Raw genomic sequence first — 23,482 nt, 5'->3', positions numbered from 1 at the left:
CAAAAGCCTACTGCACCTGGTATTCCCAGGCGGTCTCCCATCCAAGTACTAACCAGGCCTGAGTCTGCTTAGCTTCCGAGATCAGACGAGATCAGGCGTTTTCAGACTAGTATGGCCGTAGGCATCTGCAGCACCGTCTTCTCGCCTATTCAAGCTGGCCACCCTAGCACCCTCGCCACTTCTTCTTTCCGGTTGTTTTCAATTTTTTCTCTCTCTTTTTCTACTTCTACTTCTACTTCTCCTCCTCTTTCTCTCCTTCTCCTGCTAATTCTAGCCTATATGCCTGATACTCGCTCCCCTTCATGCCATCCCCACCGAGCTCTCTTTTTTCTTCTCCACCTCCTCAAGGAAAACTGCAAGCCCCGCCTACCTCACACCAGCCTGCCGCCTGCACGCTGCTGCCTTTCCACATTGCAACGCTGCGCACTTCTCTCAGCACAGCCAGCACAAGGGTCAGGCAGGCAATGCAAGCCAGCTCTCTCTTCCTTCGCTTTCCACACCAGCCCCAATGCCACAACTTGCATTCATGCGGCGCCTTCAGGCTAGGAGAGAGAACGTCCTGCCGACACACTGGCTTGCGGCCACACGGGCCAGCTGGCGTGCCCATCAAAGTGCAGCACGCCAAGGCACACAACCGTGCTGCGTTGCAAAGGCCCGGCAAAGCTGCAGCAGCTGAATGGCCCGACCAAGCCGCCTGCCTGAGTTGAGCCCGCAGGCAAGTGTTGGGAGGAATGGCGAGGACACAGAGAGCAGCAAAAGGTTGGCCTGCCTCTGGTGTGGAGAGTGCTTGGCGTGAGCAGTCACTGCTGGCCGCAAAAGCCTACTGCACCTGGTATTCCCAGGCGGTCTCCCATCCAAGTACTAACCAGGCCTGAGTCTGCTTAGCTTCCGAGATCAGACGAGATCGGGCGTTTTCAGACTAGTATGGCCGTAGGCATCTGCAGCACCGTCTTCTCGCCTATTCAAGCTGGCCACCCTAGCACCCTCGCCACTTCTTCTTTCCGGTTGTTTTCAATTTTTTCTCTCTCTTTTTCTACTTCTACTTCTACTTCTCCTCCTCTTTCTCTCCTTCTCCTGCTAATTCTAGCCTATATGCCTGATACTCGCTCCCCTTCATGCCGTCCCCACCTAGCTCTCTTTTTTCTTCTCCACCTCCCCAAGGAAAACTGCAAGCCCCGCCCACCTCACACCAGCCTGCCGCCTGCACGCTGCTGCCTTTCCACATTGCAACGCTGCGCACTTCTCTCAGCACAGCCAGCACAAGGGTCAGGCAGGCAATGCAAGCCAGCTCTCTCTTCCTTCGCTTTCCACACCAGCCCCAATGCCACAACTTGCATTCATGCGGCGCCTTCAGGCTAGGAGAACGTCCTGCCGACACACTGGCTTGCGGCCACACGGGCCAGCTGGCGGGCCCATCAAAGTGCAGCACGCCAAGGCACCCAACCGTGCTGCGTTGCAAAGGCCCGGCAAAGCTGCAGCAGCTGAATGGCCCGACCAAGCCGCCTGCCTGAGTTGAGCCCGCAGGCAAGTGTTGGGAGGAATGGCGAGGACGCAGAGAGCAGCAAAAGGTTGGCCTGCCTCTGGTGTGGAGAGTGCTTGGCGTGAGCAGTCTCTGCTGGCCGCAAAAGCCTACTGCACCTGGTATTCCCAGGCGGTCTCCCATCCAAGTACTAACCAAGCCTGAGTCTGCTTAGCTTCCGAGATCAGACGAGATCGGGCGTTTTCAGACTAGTACGGCCGTAGGCATCTGCAGCACCGTCTTCTCGCCTATTCAAGTTGGCCACCCTAGCACCCTCGCCACTTCTTCTTTCCGGTTGTTTTCAATTTTTTCTCTCTCTTTTTCTACTTCTACTTCTACTTCTCCTCCTCTTTCTCTCCTTCTCCTGCTAATTCTAGCCTATATGCCTGATACTCGCTCCCCTTCATGCCGTCCCCACCTAGCTCTCTTTTTTCTTCTCCACCTCCCCAAGGAAAATTGCAAGCCCCGCCCACCTCACACCAGCCTGCCGCCTGCACGCTGCTGCCTTTCCACATTGCAACGCTGCGCACTTCTCTCAGCACAGCCAGCACAAGGGTCAGGCAGGCAATGCAAGCCAGCTCTCTCTTCCTTCGCTTTCCACACCAGCCCCAATGCCACAACTTGCATTCATGCGGCGCCTTCAGGCTAGGAGAGAGAACGTCCTGCCGACACACTGGCTTGCGGCCACACGGGCCAGCTGGCGTGCCCATCAAAGTGCAGCACGCCAAGGCACACAACCGTGCTGCGTTGCAAAGGCCCGGCAAAGCTGCAGCAGCTGAATGGCCCGACCAAGCCGCCTGCCTGAGTTGAGCCCGCAGGCAAGTGTTGGGAGGAATGGCGAGGACGCAGAGAGCAGCAAAAGGTTGGCCTGCCTCTGGTGTGGAGAGTGCTTGGCGTGAGCAGTCTCTGCTGGCCGCAAAAGCCAACTGCACCTGGTATTCCCAGGCGGTCTCCCATCCAAGTACTAACCAGGCCTGAGTCTGCTTAGCTTCCGAGATCAGACGAGATCGGGCGTTTTCAGACTAGTATGGCCGTAGGCATCTGCAGCACCGTCTTCTCGCCTATTCAAGCTGGCCACCCTAGCACCCTCGCCACTTCTTCTTTCCGGTTGTTTTCAATTTTTTCTCTCTCTTTTTCTACTTCTACTTCTACTTCTCCTCCTCTTTCTCTCCTTCTCCTGCTAATTCTAGCCTATATGCCTGATACTCGCTCCCCTTCATGCCATCCCCACCGAGCTCTCTTTTTTCTTCTCCACCTCCTCAAGGAAAACTGCAAGCCCCGCGTACCTCACACCAGCCTGCCGCCTGCACGCTGCTGCCTTTCCACATTGCAACGCTGCGCACTTCTCTCAGCACAGCCAGCACAAGGGTCAGGCAGGCAATGCAAGCCAGCTCTCTCTTCCTTTGCTTTCCACACCAGCCCCAATGCCACAACTTGCATTCATGCGGCGCCTTCAGGCTAGGAGAGAGAACGTCCTGCCGACATACTGGCTTGCGGCCACACGGGCCAGCTGGCGTGCCCATCAAAGTGCAGCACGCCAAGGCACACAACCGTGCTGCGTTGCAAAGGCCCGGCAAAGCTGCAGCAGCTGAATGGCCCGACCAAGCCGCCTGCCTGAGTTGAGCCCGCAGGCAAGTGTTGGGAGGAATGGCGAGGACGCAGAGAGCAGCAAAAGGTTGGCCTGCCTCTGGTGTGGAGAGTGCTTGGCGTGAGCAGTCACTGCTGGCCGCAAAAGCCTACTGCACCTGGTATTCCCAGGCGGTCTCCCATCCAAGTACTAACCAGGCCTGAGTCTGCTTAGCTTCCGAGATCAGACGAGATCGGGCGTTTTCAGACTAGTATGGCCGTAGGCATCTGCAGCACCGTCTTCTCGCCTATTCAAGCTGGCCACCCTAGCACCCTCGCCACTTCTTCTTTCCGGTTGTTTTCAATTTTTTCTCTCTCTTTTTCTACTTCTACTTCTACTTCTCCTCCTCTTTCTCTCCTTCTCCTGCTAATTCTAGCCTATATGCCTGATACTCGCTCCCCTTCATGCCGTCCCCACCTAGCTCTCTTTTTTCTTCTCCACCTCCCCAAGGAAAACTGCAAGCCCCGCCCACCTCACACCAGCCTGCCGCCTGCACGCTGCTGCCTTTCCACATTGCAACGCTGCGCACTTCTCTCAGCACAGCCAGCACAAGGGTCAGGCAGGCAATGCAAGCCAGCTCTCTCTTCCTTCGCTTTCCACACCAGCCCCAATGCCACAACTTGCATTCATGCGGCGCCTTCAGGCTTGGAGAACGTCCTGCCGACACACTGGCTTGCGGCCACACGGGCCAGCTGGCGGGCCCATCAAAGTGCAGCACGCCAAGGCACCCAACCGTGCTGCGTTGCAAAGGCCCGGCAAAGCTGCAGCAGCTGAATGGCCCGACCAAGCCGCCTGCCTGAGTTGAGCCCGCAGGCAAGTGTTGGGAGGAATGGCGAGGACGCAGAGAGCAGCAAAAGGTTGGCCTGCCTCTGGTGTGGAGAGTGCTTGGCGTGAGCAGTCTCTGCTGGCCGCAAAAGCCTACTGCACCTGGTATTCCCAGGCGGTCTCCCATCCAAGTACTAACCAGGCCTGAGTCTGCTTAGTTTCCGAGATCAGACGAGATCGGGCGTTTTCAGACTAGTATGGCCGTAGGCATCTGCAGCACCGTCTTCTCGCCTATTCAAGTTGGCCACCCTAGCACCCTCGCCACTTCTTCTTTCCGGTTGTTTTCAATTTTTTCTCTCTCTTTTTCTACTTCTACTTCTACTTCTCCTCCTCTTTCTCTCCTTCTCCTGCTAATTCTAGCCTATATGCCTGATACTCGCTCCCCTTCATGCCGTCCCCACCTAGCTCTCTTTTTTCTTCTCCACCTCCCCAAGGAAAACTGCAAGCCCCGCCCACCTCACACCAGCCTGCCGCCTGCACGCTGCTGCCTTTCCACATTGCAACGCTGCGCACTTCTCTCAGCACAGCCAGCACAAGGGTCAGGCAGGCAATGCAAGCCAGCTCTCTCTTCCTTCGCTTTCCACACCAGCCCCAATGCCACAACTTGCATTCATGCGGCGCCTTCAGGCTAGGAGAGAGAACGTCCTGCCGACACACTGGCTTGCGGCCACACGGGCCAGCTGGCGTGCCCATCAAAGTGCAGCACGCCAAGGCACACAACCGTGCTGCGTTGCAAAGGCCCGGCAAAGCTGCAGCAGCTGAATGGCCCGACCAAGCCGCCTGCCTGAGTTGAGCCCGCAGGCAAGTGTTGGGAGGAATGGCGAGGACGCAGAGAGCAGCAAAAGGTTGGCCTGCCTCTGGTGTGGAGAGTGCTTGGCGTGAGCAGTCTCTGCTGGCCGCAAAAGCCTACTGCACCTGGTATTCCCAGGCGGTCTCCCATCCAAGTACTAACCAGGCCTGAGTCTGCTTCGCTTCCGAGATCAGACGAGATCAGGCGTTTTCAGACTAGTATGGCCGTAGGCATCTGCAGCACCGTCTTCTCGCCTATTCAAGCTGGCCACCCTAGCACCCTCGCCACTTCTTCTTTCCGGTTGTTTTCAATTTTTTCTCTCTCTTTTTCTACTTCTACTTCTACTTCTCCTCCTCTTTCTCTCCTTCTCCTGCTAATTCTAGCCTATATGCCTGATACTCGCTCCCCTTCATGCCATCCCCACCGAGCTCTCTTTTTTCTTCTCCACCTCCTCAAGGAAAACTGCAAGCCCCGCCTACCTCACACCAGCCTGCCGCCTGCACGCTGCTGCCTTTCCACATTGCAACGCTGCGCACTTCTCTCAGCACAGCCAGCACAAGGGTCAGGCAGGCAATGCAAGCCAGCTCTCTCTTCCTTCTCTTTCCACACCAGCCCCAATGCCACAACTTGCATTCATGCGGCGCCTTCAGGCTAGGAGAGAGAACGTCCTGCCGACACACTGGCTTGCGGCCACACGGGCCAGCTGGCGGGCCCATCAAAGTGCAGCACGCCAAGGCACCCAACCGTGCTGCGTTGCAAAGGCCCGGCAAAGCTGCAGCAGCTGAATGGCCCGACCAAGCCGCCTGCCTGAGTTGAGCCCGCAGGCAAGTGTTGGGAGGAATGGCGAGGACGCAGAGAGCAGCAAAAGGTTGGCCTGCCTCTGGTGTGGAGAGTGCTTGGCGTGAGCAGTCTCTGCTGGCCGCAAAAGCCTACTGCACCTGGTATTCCCAGGCGGTCTCCCATCCAAGTACTAACCAAACCTGAGTCTGCTTAGCTTCCGAGATCAGACGAGATCGGGCGTTTTCAGACTAGTACGGCCGTAGGCATCTGCAGCACCGTCTTCTCGCCTATTCAAGTTGGCCACCCTAGCACCCTCGCCACTTCTTCTTTCCGGTTGTTTTCAATTTTTTCTCTCTCTTTTTCTACTTCTACTTCTACTTCTCCTCCTCTTTCTCTCCTTCTCCTGCTAATTCTAGCCTATATGCCTGATACTCGCTCCCCTTCATGCCGTCCCCACCTAGCTCTCTTTTTTCTTCTCCACCTCCCCAAGGAAAATTGCAAGCCCCGCCCACCTCACACCAGCCTGCCGCCTGCACGCTGCTGCCTTTCCACATTGCAACGCTGCGCACTTCTCTCAGCACAGCCAGCACAAGGGTCAGGCAGGCAATGCAAGCCAGCTCTCTCTTCCTTCGCTTTCCACACCAGCCCCAATGCCACAACTTGCATTCATGCGGCGCCTTCAGGCTAGGAGAGAGAACGTCCTGCCGACACACTGGCTTGCGGCCACACGGGCCAGCTGGCGTGCCCATCAAAGTGCAGCACGCCAAGGCACACAACCGTGCTGCGTTGCAAAGGCCCGGCAAAGCTGCAGCAGCTGAATGGCCCGACCAAGCCGCCTGCCTGAGTTGAGCCCGCAGGCAAGTGTTGGGAGGAATGGCGAGGACGCAGAGAGCAGCAAAAGGTTGGCCTGCCTCTGGTGTGGAGAGTGCTTGGCGTGAGCAGTCTCTGCTGGCCGCAAAAGCCAACTGCACCTGGTATTCCCAGGCGGTCTCCCATCCAAGTACTAGCCAGGCCTGAGTCTGCTTAGCTTCCGAGATCAGACGAGATCGGGCGTTTTCAGACTAGTATGGCCGTAGGCATCTGCAGCACCGTCTTCTCGCCTATTCAAGCTGGCCACCCTAGCACCCTCGCCACTTCTTCTTTCCGGTTGTTTTCAATTTTTTCTCTCTCTTTTTCTACTTCTACTTCTACTTCTCCTCCTCTTTCTCTCCTTCTCCTGCTAATTCTAGCCTATATGCCTGATACTCGCTCCCCTTCATGCCATCCCCACCGAGCTCTCTTTTTTCTTCTCCACCTCCTCAAGGAAAACTGCAAGCCCCGCCTACCTCACACCAGCCTGCCGCCTGCACGCTGCTGCCTTTCCACATTGCAACGCTGCGCACTTCTCTCAGCACAGCCAGCACAAGGGTCAGGCAGGCAATGCAAGCCAGCTCTCTCTTCCTTCGCTTTCCACACCAGCCCCAATGCCACAACTTGCATTCATGCGGCGCCTTCAGGCTAGGAGAGAGAACGTCCTGCCGACACACTGGCTTGCGGCCACACGGGCCAGCTGGCGTGCCCATCAAAGTGCAGCACGCCAAGGCACACAACCGTGCTGCGTTGCAAAGGCCCGGCAAAGCTGCAGCAGCTGAATGGCCCGACCAAGCCGCCTGCCTGAGTTGAGCCCGCAGGCAAGTGTTGGGAGGAATGGCGAGGACACAGAGAGCAGCAAAAGGTTGGCCTGCCTCTGGTGTGGAGAGTGCTTGGCGTGAGCAGTCACTGCTGGCCGCAAAAGCCTACTGCACCTGGTATTCCCAGGCGGTCTCCCATCCAAGTACTAACCAGGCCTGAGTCTGCTTAGCTTCCGAGATCAGACGAGATCGGGCGTTTTCAGACTAGTATGGCCGTAGGCATCTGCAGCACCGTCTTCTCGCCTATTCAAGCTGGCCACCCTAGCACCCTCGCCACTTCTTCTTTCCGGTTGTTTTCAATTTTTTCTCTCTCTTTTTCTACTTCTACTTCTACTTCTCCTCCTCTTTCTCTCCTTCTCCTGCTAATTCTAGCCTATATGCCTGATACTCGCTCCCCTTCATGCCGTCCCCACCTAGCTCTCTTTTTTCTTCTCCACCTCCCCAAGGAAAACTGCAAGCCCCGCCCACCTCACACCAGCCTGCCGCCTGCACGCTGCTGCCTTTCCACATTGCAACGCTGCGCACTTCTCTCAGCACAGCCAGCACAAGGGTCAGGCAGGCAATGCAAGCCAGCTCTCTCTTCCTTCGCTTTCCACACCAGCCCCAATGCCACAACTTGCATTCATGCGGCGCCTTCAGGCTAGGAGAACGTCCTGCCGACACACTGGCTTGCGGCCACACGGGCCAGCTGGCGGGCCCATCAAAGTGCAGCACGCCAAGGCACCCAACCGTGCTGCGTTGCAAAGGCCCGGCAAAGCTGCAGCAGCTGAATGGCCCGACCAAGCCGCCTGCCTGAGTTGAGCCCGCAGGCAAGTGTTGGGAGGAATGGCGAGGACGCAGAGAGCAGCAAAAGGTTGGCCTGCCTCTGGTGTGGAGAGTGCTTGGCGTGAGCAGTCTCTGCTGGCCGCAAAAGCCTACTGCACCTGGTATTCCCAGGCGGTCTCCCATCCAAGTACTAACCAAGCCTGAGTCTGCTTAGCTTCCGAGATCAGACGAGATCGGGCGTTTTCAGACTAGTACGGCCGTAGGCATCTGCAGCACCGTCTTCTCGCCTATTCAAGTTGGCCACCCTAGCACCCTCGCCACTTCTTCTTTCCGGTTGTTTTCAATTTTTTCTCTCTCTTTTTCTACTTCTACTTCTACTTCTCCTCCTCTTTCTCTCCTTCTCCTGCTAATTCTAGCCTATATGCCTGATACTCGCTCCCCTTCATGCCGTCCCCACCTAGCTCTCTTTTTTCTTCTCCACCTCCCCAAGGAAAATTGCAAGCCCCGCCCACCTCACACCAGCCTGCCGCCTGCACGCTGCTGCCTTTCCACATTGCAACGCTGCGCACTTCTCTCAGCACAGCCAGCACAAGGGTCAGGCAGGCAATGCAAGCCAGCTCTCTCTTCCTTCGCTTTCCACACCAGCCCCAATGCCACAACTTGCATTCATGCGGCGCCTTCAGGCTAGGAGAGAGAACGTCCTGCCGACACACTGGCTTGCGGCCACACGGGCCAGCTGGCGTGCCCATCAAAGTGCAGCACGCCAAGGCACACAACCGTGCTGCGTTGCAAAGGCCCGGCAAAGCTGCAGCAGCTGAATGGCCCGACCAAGCCGCCTGCCTGAGTTGAGCCCGCAGGCAAGTGTTGGGAGGAATGGCGAGGACGCAGAGAGCAGCAAAAGGTTGGCCTGCCTCTGGTGTGGAGAGTGCTTGGCGTGAGCAGTCTCTGCTGGCCGCAAAAGCCAACTGCACCTGGTATTCCCAGGCGGTCTCCCATCCAAGTACTAACCAGGCCTGAGTCTGCTTAGCTTCCGAGATCAGACGAGATCGGGCGTTTTCAGACTAGTATGGCCGTAGGCATCTGCAGCACCGTCTTCTCGCCTATTCAAGCTGGCCACCCTAGCACCCTCGCCACTTCTTCTTTCCGGTTGTTTTCAATTTTTTCTCTCTCTTTTTCTACTTCTACTTCTACTTCTCCTCCTCTTTCTCTCCTTCTCCTGCTAATTCTAGCCTATATGCCTGATACTCGCTCCCCTTCATGCCATCCCCACCGAGCTCTCTTTTTTCTTCTCCACCTCCTCAAGGAAAACTGCAAGCCCCGCGTACCTCACACCAGCCTGCCGCCTGCACGCTGCTGCCTTTCCACATTGCAACGCTGCGCACTTCTCTCAGCACAGCCAGCACAAGGGTCAGGCAGGCAATGCAAGCCAGCTCTCTCTTCCTTTGCTTTCCACACCAGCCCCAATGCCACAACTTGCATTCATGCGGCGCCTTCAGGCTAGGAGAGAGAACGTCCTGCCGACACACTGGCTTGCGGCCACACGGGCCAGCTGGCGTGCCCATCAAAGTGCAGCACGCCAAGGCACACAACCGTGCTGCGTTGCAAAGGCCCGGCAAAGCTGCAGCAGCTGAATGGCCCGACCAAGCCGCCTGCCTGAGTTGAGCCCGCAGGCAAGTGTTGGGAGGAATGGCGAGGACGCAGAGAGCAGCAAAAGGTTGGCCTGCCTCTGGTGTGGAGAGTGCTTGGCGTGAGCAGTCACTGCTGGCCGCAAAAGCCTACTGCACCTGGTATTCCCAGGCGGTCTCCCATCCAAGTACTAACCAGGCCTGAGTCTGCTTAGCTTCCGAGATCAGACGAGATCGGGCGTTTTCAGACTAGTATGGCCGTAGGCATCTGCAGCACCGTCTTCTCGCCTATTCAAGCTGGCCACCCTAGCACCCTCGCCACTTCTTCTTTCCGGTTGTTTTCAATTTTTTCTCTCTCTTTTTCTACTTCTACTTCTACTTCTCCTCCTCTTTCTCTCCTTCTCCTGCTAATTCTAGCCTATATGCCTGATACTCGCTCCCCTTCATGCCGTCCCCACCTAGCTCTCTTTTTTCTTCTCCACCTCCCCAAGGAAAACTGCAAGCCCCGCCCACCTCACACCAGCCTGCCGCCTGCACGCTGCTGCCTTTCCACATTGCAACGCTGCGCACTTCTCTCAGCACAGCCAGCACAAGGGTCAGGCAGGCAATGCAAGCCAGCTCTCTCTTCCTTCGCTTTCCACACCAGCCCCAATGCCACAACTTGCATTCATGCGGCGCCTTCAGGCTAGGAGAACGTCCTGCCGACACACTGGCTTGCGGCCACACGGGCCAGCTGGCGGGCCCATCAAAGTGCAGCACGCCAAGGCACCCAACCGTGCTGCGTTGCAAAGGCCCGGCAAAGCTGCAGCAGCTGAATGGCCCGACCAAGCCGCCTGCCTGAGTTGAGCCCGCAGGCAAGTGTTGGGAGGAATGGCGAGGACGCAGAGAGCAGCAAAAGGTTGGCCTGCCTCTGGTGTGGAGAGTGCTTGGCGTGAGCAGTCTCTGCTGGCCGCAAAAGCCTACTGCACCTGGTATTCCCAGGCGGTCTCCCATCCAAGTACTAACCAGGCCTGAGTCTGCTTAGTTTCCGAGATCAGACGAGATCGGGCGTTTTCAGACTAGTATGGCCGTAGGCATCTGCAGCACCGTCTTCTCGCCTATTCAAGTTGGCCACCCTAGCACCCTCGCCACTTCTTCTTTCCGGTTGTTTTCAATTTTTTCTCTCTCTTTTTCTACTTCTACTTCTACTTCTCCTCCTCTTTCTCTCCTTCTCCTGCTAATTCTAGCCTATATGCCTGATACTCGCTCCCCTTCATGCCGTCCCCACCTAGCTCTCTTTTTTCTTCTCCACCTCCCCAAGGAAAACTGCAAGCCCCGCCCACCTCACACCAGCCTGCCGCCTGCACGCTGCTGCCTTTCCACATTGCAACGCTGCGCACTTCTCTCAGCACAGCCAGCACAAGGGTCAGGCAGGCAATGCAAGCCAGCTCTCTCTTCCTTCGCTTTCCACACCAGCCCCAATGCCACAACTTGCATTCATGCGGCGCCTTCAGGCTAGGAGAGAGAACGTCCTGCCGACACACTGGCTTGCGGCCACACGGGCCAGCTGGCGTGCCCATCAAAGTGCAGCACGCCAAGGCACACAACCGTGCTGCGTTGCAAAGGCCCGGCAAAGCTGCAGCAGCTGAATGGCCCGACCAAGCCGCCTGCCTGAGTTGAGCCCGCAGGCAAGTGTTGGGAGGAATGGCGAGGACGCAGAGAGCAGCAAAAGGTTGGCCTGCCTCTGGTGTGGAGAGTGCTTGGCGTGAGCAGTCTCTGCTGGCCGCAAAAGCCTACTGCACCTGGTATTCCCAGGCGGTCTCCCATCCAAGTACTAACCAGGCCTGAGTCTGCTTAGCTTCCGAGATCAGACGAGATCAGGCGTTTTCAGACTAGTATGGCCGTAGGCATCTGCAGCACCGTCTTCTCGCCTATTCAAGCTGGCCACCCTAGCACCCTCGCCACTTCTTCTTTCCGGTTGTTTTCAATTTTTTCTCTCTCTTTTTCTACTTCTACTTCTACTTCTCCTCCTCTTTCTCTCCTTCTCCTGCTAATTCTAGCCTATATGCCTGATACTCGCTCCCCTTCATGCCATCCCCACCGAGCTCTCTTTTTTCTTCTCCACCTCCTCAAGGAAAACTGCAAGCCCCGCCTACCTCACACCAGCCTGCCGCCTGCACGCTGCTGCCTTTCCACATTGCAACGCTGCGCACTTCTCTCAGCACAGCCAGCACAAGGGTCAGGCAGGCAATGCAAGCCAGCTCTCTCTTCCTTCTCTTTCCACACCAGCCCCAATGCCACAACTTGCATTCATGCGGCGCCTTCAGGCTAGGAGAGAGAACGTCCTGCCGACACACTGGCTTGCGGCCACACGGGCCAGCTGGCGGGCCCATCAAAGTGCAGCACGCCAAGGCACCCAACCGTGCTGCGTTGCAAAGGCCCGGCAAAGCTGCAGCAGCTGAATGGCCCGACCAAGCCGCCTGCCTGAGTTGAGCCCGCAGGCAAGTGTTGGGAGGAATGGCGAGGACGCAGAGAGCAGCAAAAGGTTGGCCTGCCTCTGGTGTGGAGAGTGCTTGGCGTGAGCAGTCTCTGCTGGCCGCAAAAGCCTACTGCACCTGGTATTCCCAGGCGGTCTCCCATCCAAGTACTAACCAAGCCTGAGTCTGCTTAGCTTCCGAGATCAGACGAGATCGGGCGTTTTCAGACTAGTACGGCCGTAGGCATCTGCAGCACCGTCTTCTCGCCTATTCAAGTTGGCCACCCTAGCACCCTCGCCACTTCTTCTTTCCGGTTGTTTTCAATTTTTTCTCTCTCTTTTTCTACTTCTACTTCTACTTCTCCTCCTCTTTCTCTCCTTCTCCTGCTAATTCTAGCCTATATGCCTGATACTCGCTCCCCTTCATGCCGTCCCCACCTAGCTCTCTTTTTTCTTCTCCACCTCCCCAAGGAAAATTGCAAGCCCCGCCCACCTCACACCAGCCTGCCGCCTGCACGCTGCTGCCTTTCCACATTGCAACGCTGCGCACTTCTCTCAGCACAGCCAGCACAAGGGTCAGGCAGGCAATGCAAGCCAGCTCTCTCTTCCTTCGCTTTCCACACCAGCCCCAATGCCACAACTTGCATTCATGCGGCGCCTTCAGGCTAGGAGAGAGAACGTCCTGCCGACACACTGGCTTGCGGCCACACGGGCCAGCTGGCGTGCCCATCAAAGTGCAGCACGCCAAGGCACACAACCGTGCTGCGTTGCAAAGGCCCGGCAAAGCTGCAGCAGCTGAATGGCCCGACCAAGCCGCCTGCCTGAGTTGAGCCCGCAGGCAAGTGTTGGGAGGAATGGCGAGGACGCAGAGAGCAGCAAAAGGTTGGCCTGCCTCTGGTGTGGAGAGTGCTTGGCGTGAGCAGTCTCTGCTGGCCGCAAAAGCCAACTGCACCTGGTATTCCCAGGCGGTCTCCCATCCAAGTACTAGCCAGGCCTGAGTCTGCTTAGCTTCCGAGATCAGACGAGATCGGGCGTTTTCAGACTAGTATGGCCGTAGGCATCTGCAGCACCGTCTTCTCGCCTATTCAAGCTGGCCACCCTAGCACCCTCGCCACTTCTTCTTTCCGGTTGTTTTCAATTTTTTCTCTCTCTTTTTCTACTTCTACTTCTACTTCTCCTCCTCTTTCTCTCCTTCTCCTGCTAATTCTAGCCTATATGCCTGATACTCGCTCCCCTTCATGCCATCCCCACCGAGCTCTCTTTTTTCTTCTCCACCTCCTCAAGGAAAACTGCAAGCCCCGCCTACCTCACACCAGCCTGCCGCCTGCACGCTGCTGCCTTTCCACATTGCAACGCTGCGCACTTCTCTCAGCACAGCCAGCACAAGGGTCAGGCAGGCAATGCAAGCCAGCTCTCTCTTCCTTCGCTTTCCACACCAGCCCCAATGCCACAACTTGCATTCATGCGGCGCCTTCAGGCTAGGAGAGAGAACGTCCTGCCGACACACTGGCTTGCGGCCACACGGGCCAGCTGGCGTGCCCATCAAAGTGCAGCACGCCAAGGCACACAACCGTGCTGCGTTGCAAAGGCCCGGCAAAGCTGCAGCAGCTGAATGGCCCGACCAAGCCGCCTGCCTGAGTTGAGCCCGCAGGCAAGTGTTGGGAGGAATGGCGAGGACACAGAGAGCAGCAAAAGGTTGGCCTGCCTCTGGTGTGGAGAGTGCTTGGCGTGAGCAGTCACTGCTGGCCGCAAAAGCCTACTGCACCTGGTATTCCCAGGCGGTCTCCCATCCAAGTACTAACCAGGCCTGAGTCTGCTTAGCTTCCGAGATCAGACGAGATCGGGCGTTTTCAGACTAGCATGGCCGTAGGCATCTGCAGCACCGTCTTCTCGCCTATTCAAGCTGGCCACCCTAGCACCCTCGCCACTTCTTCTTTCCGGTTGTTTTCAATTTTTTCTCTCTCTTTTTCTACTTCTACTTCTACTTCTCCTCCTCTTTCTCTCCTTCTCCTGCTAATTCTAGCCTATATGCCTGATACTCGCTCCCCTTCATGCCGTCCCCACCTAGCTCTCTTTTTTCTTCTCCACCTCCCCAAGGAAAACTGCAAGCCCCGCCCACCTCACACCAGCCTGCCGCCTGCACGCTGCTGCCTTTCCACATTGCAACGCTGCGCACTTCTCTCAGCACAGCCAGCACAAGGGTCAGGCAGGCAATGCAAGCCAGCTCTCTCTTCCTTCGCTTTCCACACCAGCCCCAATGCCACAACTTGCATTCATGCGGCGCCTTCAGGCTAGGAGAACGTCCTGCCGACACACTGGCTTGCGGCCACACGGGCCAGCTGGCGGGCCCATCAAAGTGCAGCACGCCAAGGCACCCAACCGTGCTGCGTTGCAAAGGCCCGGCAAAGCTGCAGCAGCTGAATGGCCCGACCAAGCCGCCTGCCTGAGTTGAGCCCGCAGGCAAGTGTTGGGAGGAATGGCGAGGACGCAGAGAGCAGCAAAAGGTTGGCCTGCCTCTGGTGTGGAGAGTGCTTGGCGTGAGCAGTCTCTGCTGGCCGCAAAAGCCTACTGCACCTGGTATTCCCAGGCGGTCTCCCATCCAAGTACTAACCAAGCCTGAGTCTGCTTAGCTTCCGAGATCAGACGAGATCGGGCGTTTTCAGACTAGTACGGCCGTAGGCATCTGCAGCACCGTCTTCTCGCCTATTCAAGTTGGCCACCCTAGCACCCTCGCCACTTCTTCTTTCCGGTTGTTTTCAATTTTTTCTCTCTCTTTTTCTACTTCTACTTCTACTTCTCCTCCTCTTTCTCTCCTTCTCCTGCTAATTCTAGCCTATATGCCTGATACTCGCTCCCCTTCATGCCGTCCCCACCTAGCTCTCTTTTTTCTTCTCCACCTCCCCAAGGAAAATTGCAAGCCCCGCCCACCTCACACCAGCCTGCCGCCTGCACGCTGCTGCCTTTCCACATTGCAACGCTGCGCACTTCTCTCAGCACAGCCAGCACAAGGGTCAGGCAGGCAATGCAAGCCAGCTCTCTCTTCCTTCGCTTTCCACACCAGCCCCAATGCCACAACTTGCATTCATGCGGCGCCTTCAGGCTAGGAGAGAGAACGTCCTGCCGACACACTGGCTTGCGGCCACACGGGCCAGCTGGCGTGCCCATCAAAGTGCAGCACGCCAAGGCACACAACCGTGCTGCGTTGCAAAGGCCCGGCAAAGCTGCAGCAGCTGAATGGCCCGACCAAGCCGCCTGCCTGAGTTGAGCCCGCAGGCAAGTGTTGGGAGGAATGGCGAGGACGCAGAGAGCAGCAAAAGGTTGGCCTGCCTCTGGTGTGGAGAGTGCTTGGCGTGAGCAGTCTCTGCTGGCCGCAAAAGCCAACTGCACCTGGTATTCCCAGGCGGTCTCCCATCCAAGTACTAACCAGGCCTGAGTCTGCTTAGCTTCCGAGATCAGACGAGATCGGGCGTTTTCAGACTAGTATGGCCGTAGGCATCTGCAGCACCGTCTTCTCGCCTATTCAAGCTGGCCACCCTAGCACCCTCGCCACTTCTTCTTTCCGGTTGTTTTCAATTTTTTCTCTCTCTTTTTCTACTTCTACTTCTACTTCTCCTCCTCTTTCTCTCCTTCTCCTGCTAATTCTAGCCTATATGCCTGATACTCGCTCCCCTTCATGCCATCCCCACCGAGCTCTCTTTTTTCTTCTCCACCTCCTCAAGGAAAACTGCAAGCCCCGCCTACCTCACACCAGCCTGCCGCCTGCACGCTGCTGCCTTTCCACATTGCAACGCTGCGCACTTCTCTCAGCACAGCCAGCACAAGGGTCAGGCAGGCAATGCAAGCCAGCTCTCTCTTCCTTCGCTTTCCACACCAGCCCCAATGCCACAACTTGCATTCATGCGGCGCCTTCAGGCTAGGAGAGAGAACGTCCTGCCGACACACTGGCTTGCGGCCACACGGGCCAGCTGGCGTGCCCATCAAAGTGCAGCACGCCAAGGCACACAACCGTGCTGCGTTGCAAAGGCCCGGCAAAGCTGCAGCAGCTGAATGGCCCGACCAAGCCGCCTGCCTGAGTTGAGCCCGCAGGCAAGTGTTGGGAGGAATGGCGAGGACGCAGAGAGCAGCAAAAGGTTGGCCTGCCTCTGGTGTGGAGAGTGCTTGGCGTGAGCAGTCTCTGCTGGCCGCAAAAGCCTACTGCACCTGGTATTCCCAGGCGGTCTCCCATCCAAGTACTAACCAGGCCTGAGTCTGCTTAGCTTCCGAGATCAGACGAGATCGGGCGTTTTCAGACTAGTATGGCCGTAGGCATCTGCAACACCGTCTTCTCGCCTATTCAAGCTGGCCACCCTAGCACCCTCGCCACTTCTTCTTTCCGGTTGTTTTCAATTTTTTCTCTCTCTTTTTCTACTTCTACTTCTACTTCTCCTCCTCTTTCTCTCCTTCTCCTGCTAATTCTAGCCTATATGCCTGATACTCGCTCCCCTTCATGCCATCCCCACCGAGCTCTCTTTTTTCTTCTCCACCTCCTCAAGGAAAACTGCAAGCCCCGCCTACCTCACACCAGCCTGCCGCCTGCACGCTGCTGCCTTTCCACATTGCAACGCTGCGCACTTCTCTCAGCACAGCCAGCACAAGGGTCAGGCAGGCAATGCAAGCCAGCTCTCTCTTCCTTCGCTTTCCACACCAGCCCCAATGCCACAACTTGCATTCATGCGGCGCCTTCAGGCTAGGAGAGAGAACGTCCTGCCGACACACTGGCTTGCGGCCACACGGGCCAGCTGGCGGGCCCATCAAAGTGCAGCACGCCAAGGCAAACAACCGTGCTGCGTTGCAAAGGCCCGGCAAAGCTGCAGCAGCTGAATGGCCCGACCAAGCCGCCTGCCTGAGTTGAGCCCGCAGGCAAGTGTTGGGAGGAATGGCGAGGACGCAGAGAGCAGCAAAAGGTTGGCCTGCCTCTGGTGTGGAGAGTGCTTGGCGTGAGCAGTCACTGCTGGCCGCAAAAGCCTACTGCACCTGGTATTCCCAGGCGGTCTCCCATCCAAGTACTAACCAGGCCTGAGCCTGCTTAGCTTCCGAGATCAGACGAGATCGGGCGTTTTCAGACTAGTATGGCCGTAGGCATCTGCAGCACCGTCTTCTCGCCTATTCAAGCTGGCCACCCTAGCACCCTCGCCACTTCTTCTTTCCGGTTGTTTTCAATTTTTTCTCTCTCTTTTTCTACTTCTACTTCTACTTCTCCTCCTCTTTCTCTCCTTCTCCTGCTAATTCTAGCCTATATGCCTGATACTCGCTCCCCTTCATGCCGTCCCCACCTAGCTCTCTTTTTTCTTCTCCACCTCCCCAAGGAAAACTGCAAGCCCCGCCCACCTCACACCAGCCTGCCGCCTGCACGCTGCTGCCTTTCCACATTGCAACGCTGCGCACTTCTCTCAGCACAGCCAGCACAAGGGTCAGGCAGGCAATGCAAGCCAGCTCTCTCTTCCTTCGCTTTCCACACCAGCCCCAATGCCACAACTTGCATTCATGCGGCGCCTTCAGGCTAGGAGAACGTCCTGCCGACACACTGGCTTGCGGCCACACGGGCCAGCTGGCGGGCCCATCAAAGTGCAGCACGCCAAGGCACCCAACCGTGCTGCGTTGCAAAGGCCCGGCAAAGCTGCAGCAGCTGAATGGCCCGACCAAGCCGCCTGCCTGAGTTGAGCCCGCAGGCAAGTGTTGGGAGGAATGGCGAGGACGCAGAGAGCAGCAAAAGGTTGGCCTGCCTCTGGTGTGGAGAGTGCTTGGCGTGAGCAGTCTCTGCTGGCCGCAAAAGCCTACTGCACCTGGTATTCCCAGGCGGTCTCCCATCCAAGTACTAACCAGGCCTGAGTCTGCTTAGCTTCCGAGATCAGACGAGATCGGGCGTTTTCAGACTAGTATGGCCGTAGGCATCTGCAGCACCGTCTTCTCGCCTATTCAAGTTGGCCACCCTAGCACCCTCGCCACTTCTTCTTTCCGGTTGTTTTCAATTTTTTATCTCTCTTTTTCTACTTCTACTTCTACTTCTCCTCCTCTTTCTCTCCTTCTCCTGCTAATTCTAGCCTATATGCCTGATACTCGCTCCCCTTCATGCCGTCCCCACCTAGCTCTCTTTTTTCTTCTCCACCTCCCCAAGGAAAACTGCAAGCCCCGCCCACCTCACACCAGCCTGCCGCCTGCACGCTGCTGCCTTTCCACATTGCAACGCTGCGCACTTCTCTCAGCACAGCCAGCACAAGGGTCAGGCAGGCAATGCAAGCCAGCTCTCTCTTCCTTCGCTTTCCACACCAGCCCCAATGCCACAACTTGCATTCATGCGGCGCCTTCAGGCTAGGAGAGAGAACGTCCTGCCGACACACTGGCTTGCGGCCACACGGGCCAGCTGGCGTGCCCATCAAAGTGCAGCACGCCAAGGCACACAACCGTGCTGCGTTGCAAAGGCCCGGCAAAGCTGCAGCAGCTGAATGGCCCGACCAAGCCGCCTGCCTGAGTTGAGCCCGCAGGCAAGTGTTGGGAGGAATGGCGAGGACGCAGAGAGCAGCAAAAGGTTGGCCTGCCTCTGGTGTGGAGAGTGCTTGGCGTGAGCAGTCTCTGCTGGCCGCAAAAGCCTACTGCACCTGGTATTCCCAGGCGGTCTCCCATCCAAGTACTAACCAGGCCTGAGTCTGCTTAGCTTCCGAGATCAGACGTTTTCAGACTAGTATGGCCGTAGGCATCTGCAGCACCGTCTTCTCGCCTATTCAAGCTGGCCACCCTAGCACCCTCGCCACTTCTTCTTTCCGGTTGTTTTCAATTTTTTCTCTCTCTTTTTCTACTTCTACTTCTACTTCTCCTCCTCTTTCTCTCCTTCTCCTGCTAATTCTAGCCTATATGCCTGATACTCGCTCCCCTTCATGCCATCCCCACCGAGCTCTCTTTTTTCTTCTCCACCTCCTCAAGGAAAACTGCAAGCCCCGCCTACCTCACACCAGCCTGCCGCCTGCACGCTGCTGCCTTTCCACATTGCAACGCTGCGCACTTCTCTCAGCACAGCCAGCACAAGGGTCAGGCAGGCAATGCAAGCCAGCTCTCTCTTCCTTCGCTTTCCACACCAGCCCCAATGCCACAACTTGCATTCATGCGGCGCCTTCAGGCTAGGAGAGAGAACGTCCTGCCGACACACTGGCTTGCGGCCACACGGGCCAGCTGGCGTGCCCATCAAAGTGCAGCACGCCAAGGCACACAACCGTGCTGCGTTGCAAAGGCCCGGCAAAGCTGCAGCAGCTGAATGGCCCGACCAAGCCGCCTGCCTGAGTTGAGCCCGCAGGCAAGTGTTGGGAGGAATGGCGAGGACACAGAGAGCAGCAAAAGGTTGGCCTGCCTCTGGTGTGGAGAGTGCTTGGCGTGAGCAGTCACTGCTGGCCGCAAAAGCCTACTGCACCTGGTATTCCCAGGCGGTCTCCCATCCAAGTACTAACCAGGCCTGAGTCTGCTTAGCTTCCGAGATCAGACGAGATCGGGCGTTTTCAGACTAGTATGGCCGTAGGCATCTGCAGCACCGTCTTCTCGCCTATTCAAGCTGGCCACCCTAGCACCCTCGCCACTTCTTCTTTCCGGTTGTTTTCAATTTTTTCTCTCTCTTTTTCTACTTCTACTTCTACTTCTCCTCCTCTTTCTCTCCTTCTCCTGCTAATTCTAGCCTATATGCCTGATACTCGCTCCCCTTCATGCCGTCCCCACCTAGCTCTCTTTTTTCTTCTCCACCTCCCCAAGGAAAACTGCAAGCCCCGCCCACCTCACACCAGCCTGCCGCCTGCACGCTGCTGCCTTTCCACATTGCAACGCTGCGCACTTCTCTCAGCACAGCCAGCACAAGGGTCAGGCAGGCAATGCAAGCCAGCTCTCTCTTCCTTCGCTTTCCACACCAGCCCCAATGCCACAACTTGCATTCATGCGGCGCCTTCAGGCTAGGAGAACGTCCTGCCGACACACTGGCTTGCGGCCACACGGGCCAGCTGGCGGGCCCATCAAAGTGCAGCACGCCAAGGCACCCAACCGTGCTGCGTTGCAAAGGCCCGGCAAAGCTGCAGCAGCTGAATGGCCCGACCAAGCCGCCTGCCTGAGTTGAGCCCGCAGGCAAGTGTTGGGAGGAATGGCGAGGACGCAGAGAGCAGCAAAAGGTTGGCCTGCCTCTGGTGTGGAGAGTGCTTGGCGTGAGCAGTCTCTGCTGGCCGCAAAAGCCTACTGCACCTGGTATTCCCAGGCGGTCTCCCATCCAAGTACTAACCAGGCCTGAGTCTGCTTAGCTTCCGAGATCAGACGAGATCGGGCGTTTTCAGACTAGTATGGCCGTAGGCATCTGCAACACCGTCTTCTCGCCTATTCAAGCTGGCCACCCTAGCACCCTCGCCACTTCTTCTTTCCGGTTGTTTTCAATTTTTTCTCTCTCTTTTTCTACTTCTACTTCTACTTCTCCTCCTCTTTCTCTCCTTCTCCTGCTAATTCTAGCCTATATGCCTGATACTCGCTCCCCTTCATGCCATCCCCACCGAGCTCTCTTTTTTCTTCTCCACCTCCTCAAGGAAAACTGCAAGCCCCGCCTACCTCACACCAGCCTGCCGCCTGCACGCTGCTGCCTTTCCACATTGCAACGCTGCGCACTTCTCTCAGCACAGCCAGCACAAGGTTCAGGCAGGCAATGCAAGCCAGCTCTCTCTTCCTTCGCTTTCCACACCAGCCCCAATGCCACAACTTGCATTCATGCGGCGCCTTCAGGCTAGGAGAGAGAACGTCCTGCCGACACACTGGCTTGCGGCCACACGGGCCAGCTGGCGTGCCCATCAAAGTGCAGCACGCCAAGGCAAACAACCGTGCTGCGTTGCAAAGGCCCGGCAAAGCTGCAGCAGCTGAATGGCCCGACCAAGCCGCCTGCCTGAGTTGAGCCCGCAGGCAAGTGTTGGGAGGAATGGCGAGGACGCAGAGAGCAGCAAAAGGTTGGCCTGCCTCTGGTGTGGAGAGTGCTTGGCGTGAGCAGTCACTGCTGGCCGCAAAAGCCTACTGCACCTGGTATTCCCAGGCGGTCTCCCATCCAAGTACTAACCAGGCCTGAGTCTGCTTAGCTTCCGAGATCAGACGAGATCGGGCGTTTTCAGACTAGTATGGCCGTAGGCATCTGCAGCACCGTCTTCTCGCCTATTCAAGCTGGCCACCCTAGCACCCTCGCCACTTCTTCTTTCCGGTTGTTTTCAATTTTTTCTCTCTCTTTTTCTACTTCTACTTCTACTTCTCCTCCTCTTTCTCTCCTTCTCCTGCTAATTCTAGCCTATATGCCTGATACTCGCTCCCCTTCATGCCGTCCCCACCTAGCTCTCTTTTTTCTTCTCCACCTCCCCAAGGAAAACTGCAAGCCCCGCCCACCTCACACCAGCCTGCCGCCTGCACGCTGCTGCCTTTCCACATTGCAACGCTGCGCACTTCTCTCAGCACAGCCAGCACAAGGGTCAGGCAGGCAATGCAAGCCAGCTCTCTCTTCCTTCGCTTTCCACACCAGCCCCAATGCCACAACTTGCATTCATGCGGCGCCTTCAGGCTAGGAGAGAGAACGTCCTGCCGACACACTGGCTTGCGGCCACACGGGCCAGCTGGCGTGCCCATCAAAGTGCAGCACGCCAAGGCACACAACCGTGCTGCGTTGCAAAGGCCCGGCAAAGCTGCAGCAGCTGAATGGCCCGACCAAGCCGCCTGCCTGAGTTGAGCCCGCAGGCAAGTGTTGGGAGGAATGGCGAGGACGCAGAGAGCAGCAAAAGGTTGGCCTGCCTCTGGTGTGGAGAGTGCTTGGCGTGAGCAGTCTCTGCTGGCCGCAAAAGCCTACTGCACCTGGTATTCCCAGGCGGTCTCCCATCCAAGTACTAACCAGGCCTGAGTCTGCTTAGCTTCCGAGATCAGACGTTTTCAGACTAGTATGGCCGTAGGCATCTGCAGCACCGTCTTCTCGCCTATTCAAGCTGGCCACCCTAGCACCCTCGCCACTTCTTCTTTCCGGTTGTTTTCAATTTTTTCTCTCTCTTTTTCTACTTCTACTTCTACTTCTCCTCCTCTTTCTCTCCTTCTCCTGCTAATTCTAGCCTATATGCCTGATACTCGCTCCCCTTCATGCCATCCCCACCGAGCTCTCTTTTTTCTTCTCCACCTCCTCAAGGAAAACTGCAAGCCCCGCCTACCTCACACCAGCCTGCCGCCTGCACGCTGCTGCCTTTCCACATTGCAACGCTGCGCACTTCTCTCAGCACAGCCAGCACAAGGGTCAGGCAGGCAATGCAAGCCAGCTCTCTCTTCCTTCGCTTTCCACACCAGCCCCAATGCCACAACTTGCATTCATGCGGCGCCTTCAGGCTAGGAGAGAGAACGTCCTGCCGACACACTGGCTTGCGGCCACACGGGCCAGCTGGCGTGCCCATCAAAGTGCAGCACGCCAAGGCACACAACCGTGCTGCGTTGCAAAGGCCCGGCAAAGCTGCAGCAGCTGAATGGCCCGACCAAGCCGCCTGCCTGAGTTGAGCCCGCAGGCAAGTGTTGGGAGGAATGGCGAGGACACAGAGAGCAGCAAAAGGTTGGCCTGCCTCTGGTGTGGAGAGTGCTTGGCGTGAGCAGTCACTGCTGGCCGCAAAAGCCTACTGCACCTGGTATTCCCAGGCGGTCTCCCATCCAAGTACTAACCAGGCCTGAGTCTGCTTAGCTTCCGAGATCAGACGAGATCGGGCGTTTTCAGACTAGTATGGCCGTAGGCATCTGCAGCACCGTCTTCTCGCCTATTCAAGCTGGCCACCCTAGCACCCTCGCCACTTCTTCTTTCCGGTTGTTTTCAATTTTTTCTCTCTCTTTTTCTACTTCTACTTCTACTTCTCCTCCTCTTTCTCTCCTTCTCCTGCTAATTCTAGCCTATATGCCTGATACTCGCTCCCCTTCATGCCATCCCCACCGAGCTCTCTTTTTTCTTCTCCACCTCCTCAAGGAAAACTGCAAGCCCCGCCTACCTCACACCAGCCTGCCGCCTGCACGCTGCTGCCTTTCCACATTGCAACGCTGCGCACTTCTCTCAGCACAGCCAGCACAAGGGTCAGGCAGGCAATGCAAGCCAGCTCTCTCTTCCTTCTCTTTCCACACCAGCCCCAATGCCACAACTTGCATTCATGCGGCGCCTTCAGGCTAGGAGAGAGAACGTCCTGCCGACACACTGGCTTGCGGCCACACGGGCCAGCTGGCGTGCCCATCAAAGTGCAGCACGCCAAGGCACACAACCGTGCTGCGTTGCAAAGGCCCGGCAAAGCTGCAGCAGCTGAATGGCCCGACCAAGCCGCCTGCCTGAGTTGAGCCCGCAGGCAAGTGTTGGGAGGAATGGCGAGGACACAGAGAGCAGCAAAAGGTTGGCC

At 57.0% G+C, this 23,482-nt stretch overlaps 27 non-coding genes and 2 pseudogenes across 27 annotated transcripts; all 29 read right to left on the bottom strand.

Moving 5' to 3' along the window:
- Positions 1 to 4: 4 nt before the first annotated feature.
- On the bottom strand, positions 5 to 123 carry LOC140413540 (5S ribosomal RNA). Its single transcript, XR_011942705.1, has one exon. It is a non-coding gene; the product is annotated as a 5S ribosomal RNA (ribosomal RNA).
- Positions 124 to 817: 694 nt separating this feature from the next.
- LOC140412742 (5S ribosomal RNA) lies at positions 818 to 936 on the bottom strand. The gene has a single exon (XR_011941930.1). It is a non-coding gene; the product is annotated as a 5S ribosomal RNA (ribosomal RNA).
- A 690-nt stretch (positions 937 to 1,626) lies between these two features.
- LOC140414560 (5S ribosomal RNA) lies at positions 1,627 to 1,745 on the bottom strand. Its single transcript, XR_011943698.1, has one exon. It is a non-coding gene; the product is annotated as a 5S ribosomal RNA (ribosomal RNA).
- A 694-nt stretch (positions 1,746 to 2,439) lies between these two features.
- LOC140413620 (5S ribosomal RNA) lies at positions 2,440 to 2,558 on the bottom strand. The gene has a single exon (XR_011942782.1). It is a non-coding gene; the product is annotated as a 5S ribosomal RNA (ribosomal RNA).
- A 694-nt stretch (positions 2,559 to 3,252) lies between these two features.
- LOC140412741 (5S ribosomal RNA) lies at positions 3,253 to 3,371 on the bottom strand. Its single transcript, XR_011941929.1, has one exon. It is a non-coding gene; the product is annotated as a 5S ribosomal RNA (ribosomal RNA).
- A 690-nt stretch (positions 3,372 to 4,061) lies between these two features.
- LOC140414258 (5S ribosomal RNA) lies at positions 4,062 to 4,180 on the bottom strand. Its single transcript, XR_011943399.1, has one exon. It is a non-coding gene; the product is annotated as a 5S ribosomal RNA (ribosomal RNA).
- Positions 4,181 to 4,874: 694 nt separating this feature from the next.
- Positions 4,875 to 4,993, bottom strand: LOC140414346 (5S ribosomal RNA). The gene has a single exon (XR_011943483.1). It is a non-coding gene; the product is annotated as a 5S ribosomal RNA (ribosomal RNA).
- Positions 4,994 to 5,687: 694 nt separating this feature from the next.
- Positions 5,688 to 5,806, bottom strand: LOC140415155 (5S ribosomal RNA). The gene has a single exon (XR_011944273.1). It is a non-coding gene; the product is annotated as a 5S ribosomal RNA (ribosomal RNA).
- Positions 5,807 to 6,500: 694 nt separating this feature from the next.
- On the bottom strand, positions 6,501 to 6,619 carry LOC140414005 (5S ribosomal RNA). Its single transcript, XR_011943153.1, has one exon. It is a non-coding gene; the product is annotated as a 5S ribosomal RNA (ribosomal RNA).
- A 694-nt stretch (positions 6,620 to 7,313) lies between these two features.
- Positions 7,314 to 7,432, bottom strand: LOC140412740 (5S ribosomal RNA). The gene has a single exon (XR_011941928.1). It is a non-coding gene; the product is annotated as a 5S ribosomal RNA (ribosomal RNA).
- A 690-nt stretch (positions 7,433 to 8,122) lies between these two features.
- On the bottom strand, positions 8,123 to 8,241 carry LOC140414559 (5S ribosomal RNA). Its single transcript, XR_011943697.1, has one exon. It is a non-coding gene; the product is annotated as a 5S ribosomal RNA (ribosomal RNA).
- A 694-nt stretch (positions 8,242 to 8,935) lies between these two features.
- Positions 8,936 to 9,054, bottom strand: LOC140413619 (5S ribosomal RNA). Its single transcript, XR_011942781.1, has one exon. It is a non-coding gene; the product is annotated as a 5S ribosomal RNA (ribosomal RNA).
- A 694-nt stretch (positions 9,055 to 9,748) lies between these two features.
- Positions 9,749 to 9,867, bottom strand: LOC140412739 (5S ribosomal RNA). The gene has a single exon (XR_011941927.1). It is a non-coding gene; the product is annotated as a 5S ribosomal RNA (ribosomal RNA).
- Positions 9,868 to 10,557: 690 nt separating this feature from the next.
- LOC140414257 (5S ribosomal RNA) lies at positions 10,558 to 10,676 on the bottom strand. The gene has a single exon (XR_011943398.1). It is a non-coding gene; the product is annotated as a 5S ribosomal RNA (ribosomal RNA).
- A 694-nt stretch (positions 10,677 to 11,370) lies between these two features.
- On the bottom strand, positions 11,371 to 11,489 carry LOC140413539 (5S ribosomal RNA). The gene has a single exon (XR_011942704.1). It is a non-coding gene; the product is annotated as a 5S ribosomal RNA (ribosomal RNA).
- Positions 11,490 to 12,183: 694 nt separating this feature from the next.
- Positions 12,184 to 12,302, bottom strand: LOC140414558 (5S ribosomal RNA). The gene has a single exon (XR_011943696.1). It is a non-coding gene; the product is annotated as a 5S ribosomal RNA (ribosomal RNA).
- A 694-nt stretch (positions 12,303 to 12,996) lies between these two features.
- LOC140414004 (5S ribosomal RNA) lies at positions 12,997 to 13,115 on the bottom strand. The gene has a single exon (XR_011943152.1). It is a non-coding gene; the product is annotated as a 5S ribosomal RNA (ribosomal RNA).
- A 694-nt stretch (positions 13,116 to 13,809) lies between these two features.
- LOC140413502 (5S ribosomal RNA) lies at positions 13,810 to 13,928 on the bottom strand. Its single transcript, XR_011942669.1, has one exon. It is a non-coding gene; the product is annotated as a 5S ribosomal RNA (ribosomal RNA).
- A 690-nt stretch (positions 13,929 to 14,618) lies between these two features.
- On the bottom strand, positions 14,619 to 14,737 carry LOC140414557 (5S ribosomal RNA). The gene has a single exon (XR_011943695.1). It is a non-coding gene; the product is annotated as a 5S ribosomal RNA (ribosomal RNA).
- Positions 14,738 to 15,431: 694 nt separating this feature from the next.
- On the bottom strand, positions 15,432 to 15,550 carry LOC140413618 (5S ribosomal RNA). Its single transcript, XR_011942780.1, has one exon. It is a non-coding gene; the product is annotated as a 5S ribosomal RNA (ribosomal RNA).
- A 694-nt stretch (positions 15,551 to 16,244) lies between these two features.
- Positions 16,245 to 16,363, bottom strand: LOC140412738 (5S ribosomal RNA). Its single transcript, XR_011941926.1, has one exon. It is a non-coding gene; the product is annotated as a 5S ribosomal RNA (ribosomal RNA).
- Positions 16,364 to 17,057: 694 nt separating this feature from the next.
- On the bottom strand, positions 17,058 to 17,176 carry LOC140413285 (5S ribosomal RNA). Its single transcript, XR_011942459.1, has one exon. It is a non-coding gene; the product is annotated as a 5S ribosomal RNA (ribosomal RNA).
- Positions 17,177 to 17,866: 690 nt separating this feature from the next.
- LOC140412737 (5S ribosomal RNA) lies at positions 17,867 to 17,985 on the bottom strand. Its single transcript, XR_011941925.1, has one exon. It is a non-coding gene; the product is annotated as a 5S ribosomal RNA (ribosomal RNA).
- Positions 17,986 to 18,679: 694 nt separating this feature from the next.
- Positions 18,680 to 18,788, bottom strand: LOC140415640 (5S ribosomal RNA; annotated as a pseudogene).
- Positions 18,789 to 19,482: 694 nt separating this feature from the next.
- On the bottom strand, positions 19,483 to 19,601 carry LOC140412736 (5S ribosomal RNA). Its single transcript, XR_011941924.1, has one exon. It is a non-coding gene; the product is annotated as a 5S ribosomal RNA (ribosomal RNA).
- Positions 19,602 to 20,291: 690 nt separating this feature from the next.
- On the bottom strand, positions 20,292 to 20,410 carry LOC140412735 (5S ribosomal RNA). Its single transcript, XR_011941923.1, has one exon. It is a non-coding gene; the product is annotated as a 5S ribosomal RNA (ribosomal RNA).
- A 694-nt stretch (positions 20,411 to 21,104) lies between these two features.
- Positions 21,105 to 21,223, bottom strand: LOC140412734 (5S ribosomal RNA). The gene has a single exon (XR_011941922.1). It is a non-coding gene; the product is annotated as a 5S ribosomal RNA (ribosomal RNA).
- A 694-nt stretch (positions 21,224 to 21,917) lies between these two features.
- LOC140415639 (5S ribosomal RNA) lies at positions 21,918 to 22,026 on the bottom strand (annotated as a pseudogene).
- A 694-nt stretch (positions 22,027 to 22,720) lies between these two features.
- On the bottom strand, positions 22,721 to 22,839 carry LOC140412733 (5S ribosomal RNA). Its single transcript, XR_011941921.1, has one exon. It is a non-coding gene; the product is annotated as a 5S ribosomal RNA (ribosomal RNA).
- Between the last annotated feature and the right edge of the window lie 643 nt (positions 22,840 to 23,482).

This window comes from Scyliorhinus torazame, chromosome 4, assembly GCF_047496885.1.
Source record: "Scyliorhinus torazame isolate Kashiwa2021f chromosome 4, sScyTor2.1, whole genome shotgun sequence".
Classification (NCBI taxonomy): Eukaryota; Metazoa; Chordata; class Chondrichthyes; order Carcharhiniformes; family Scyliorhinidae; genus Scyliorhinus; species Scyliorhinus torazame.
This window is presented reverse-complemented; position numbering and strand designations above follow the sequence as displayed.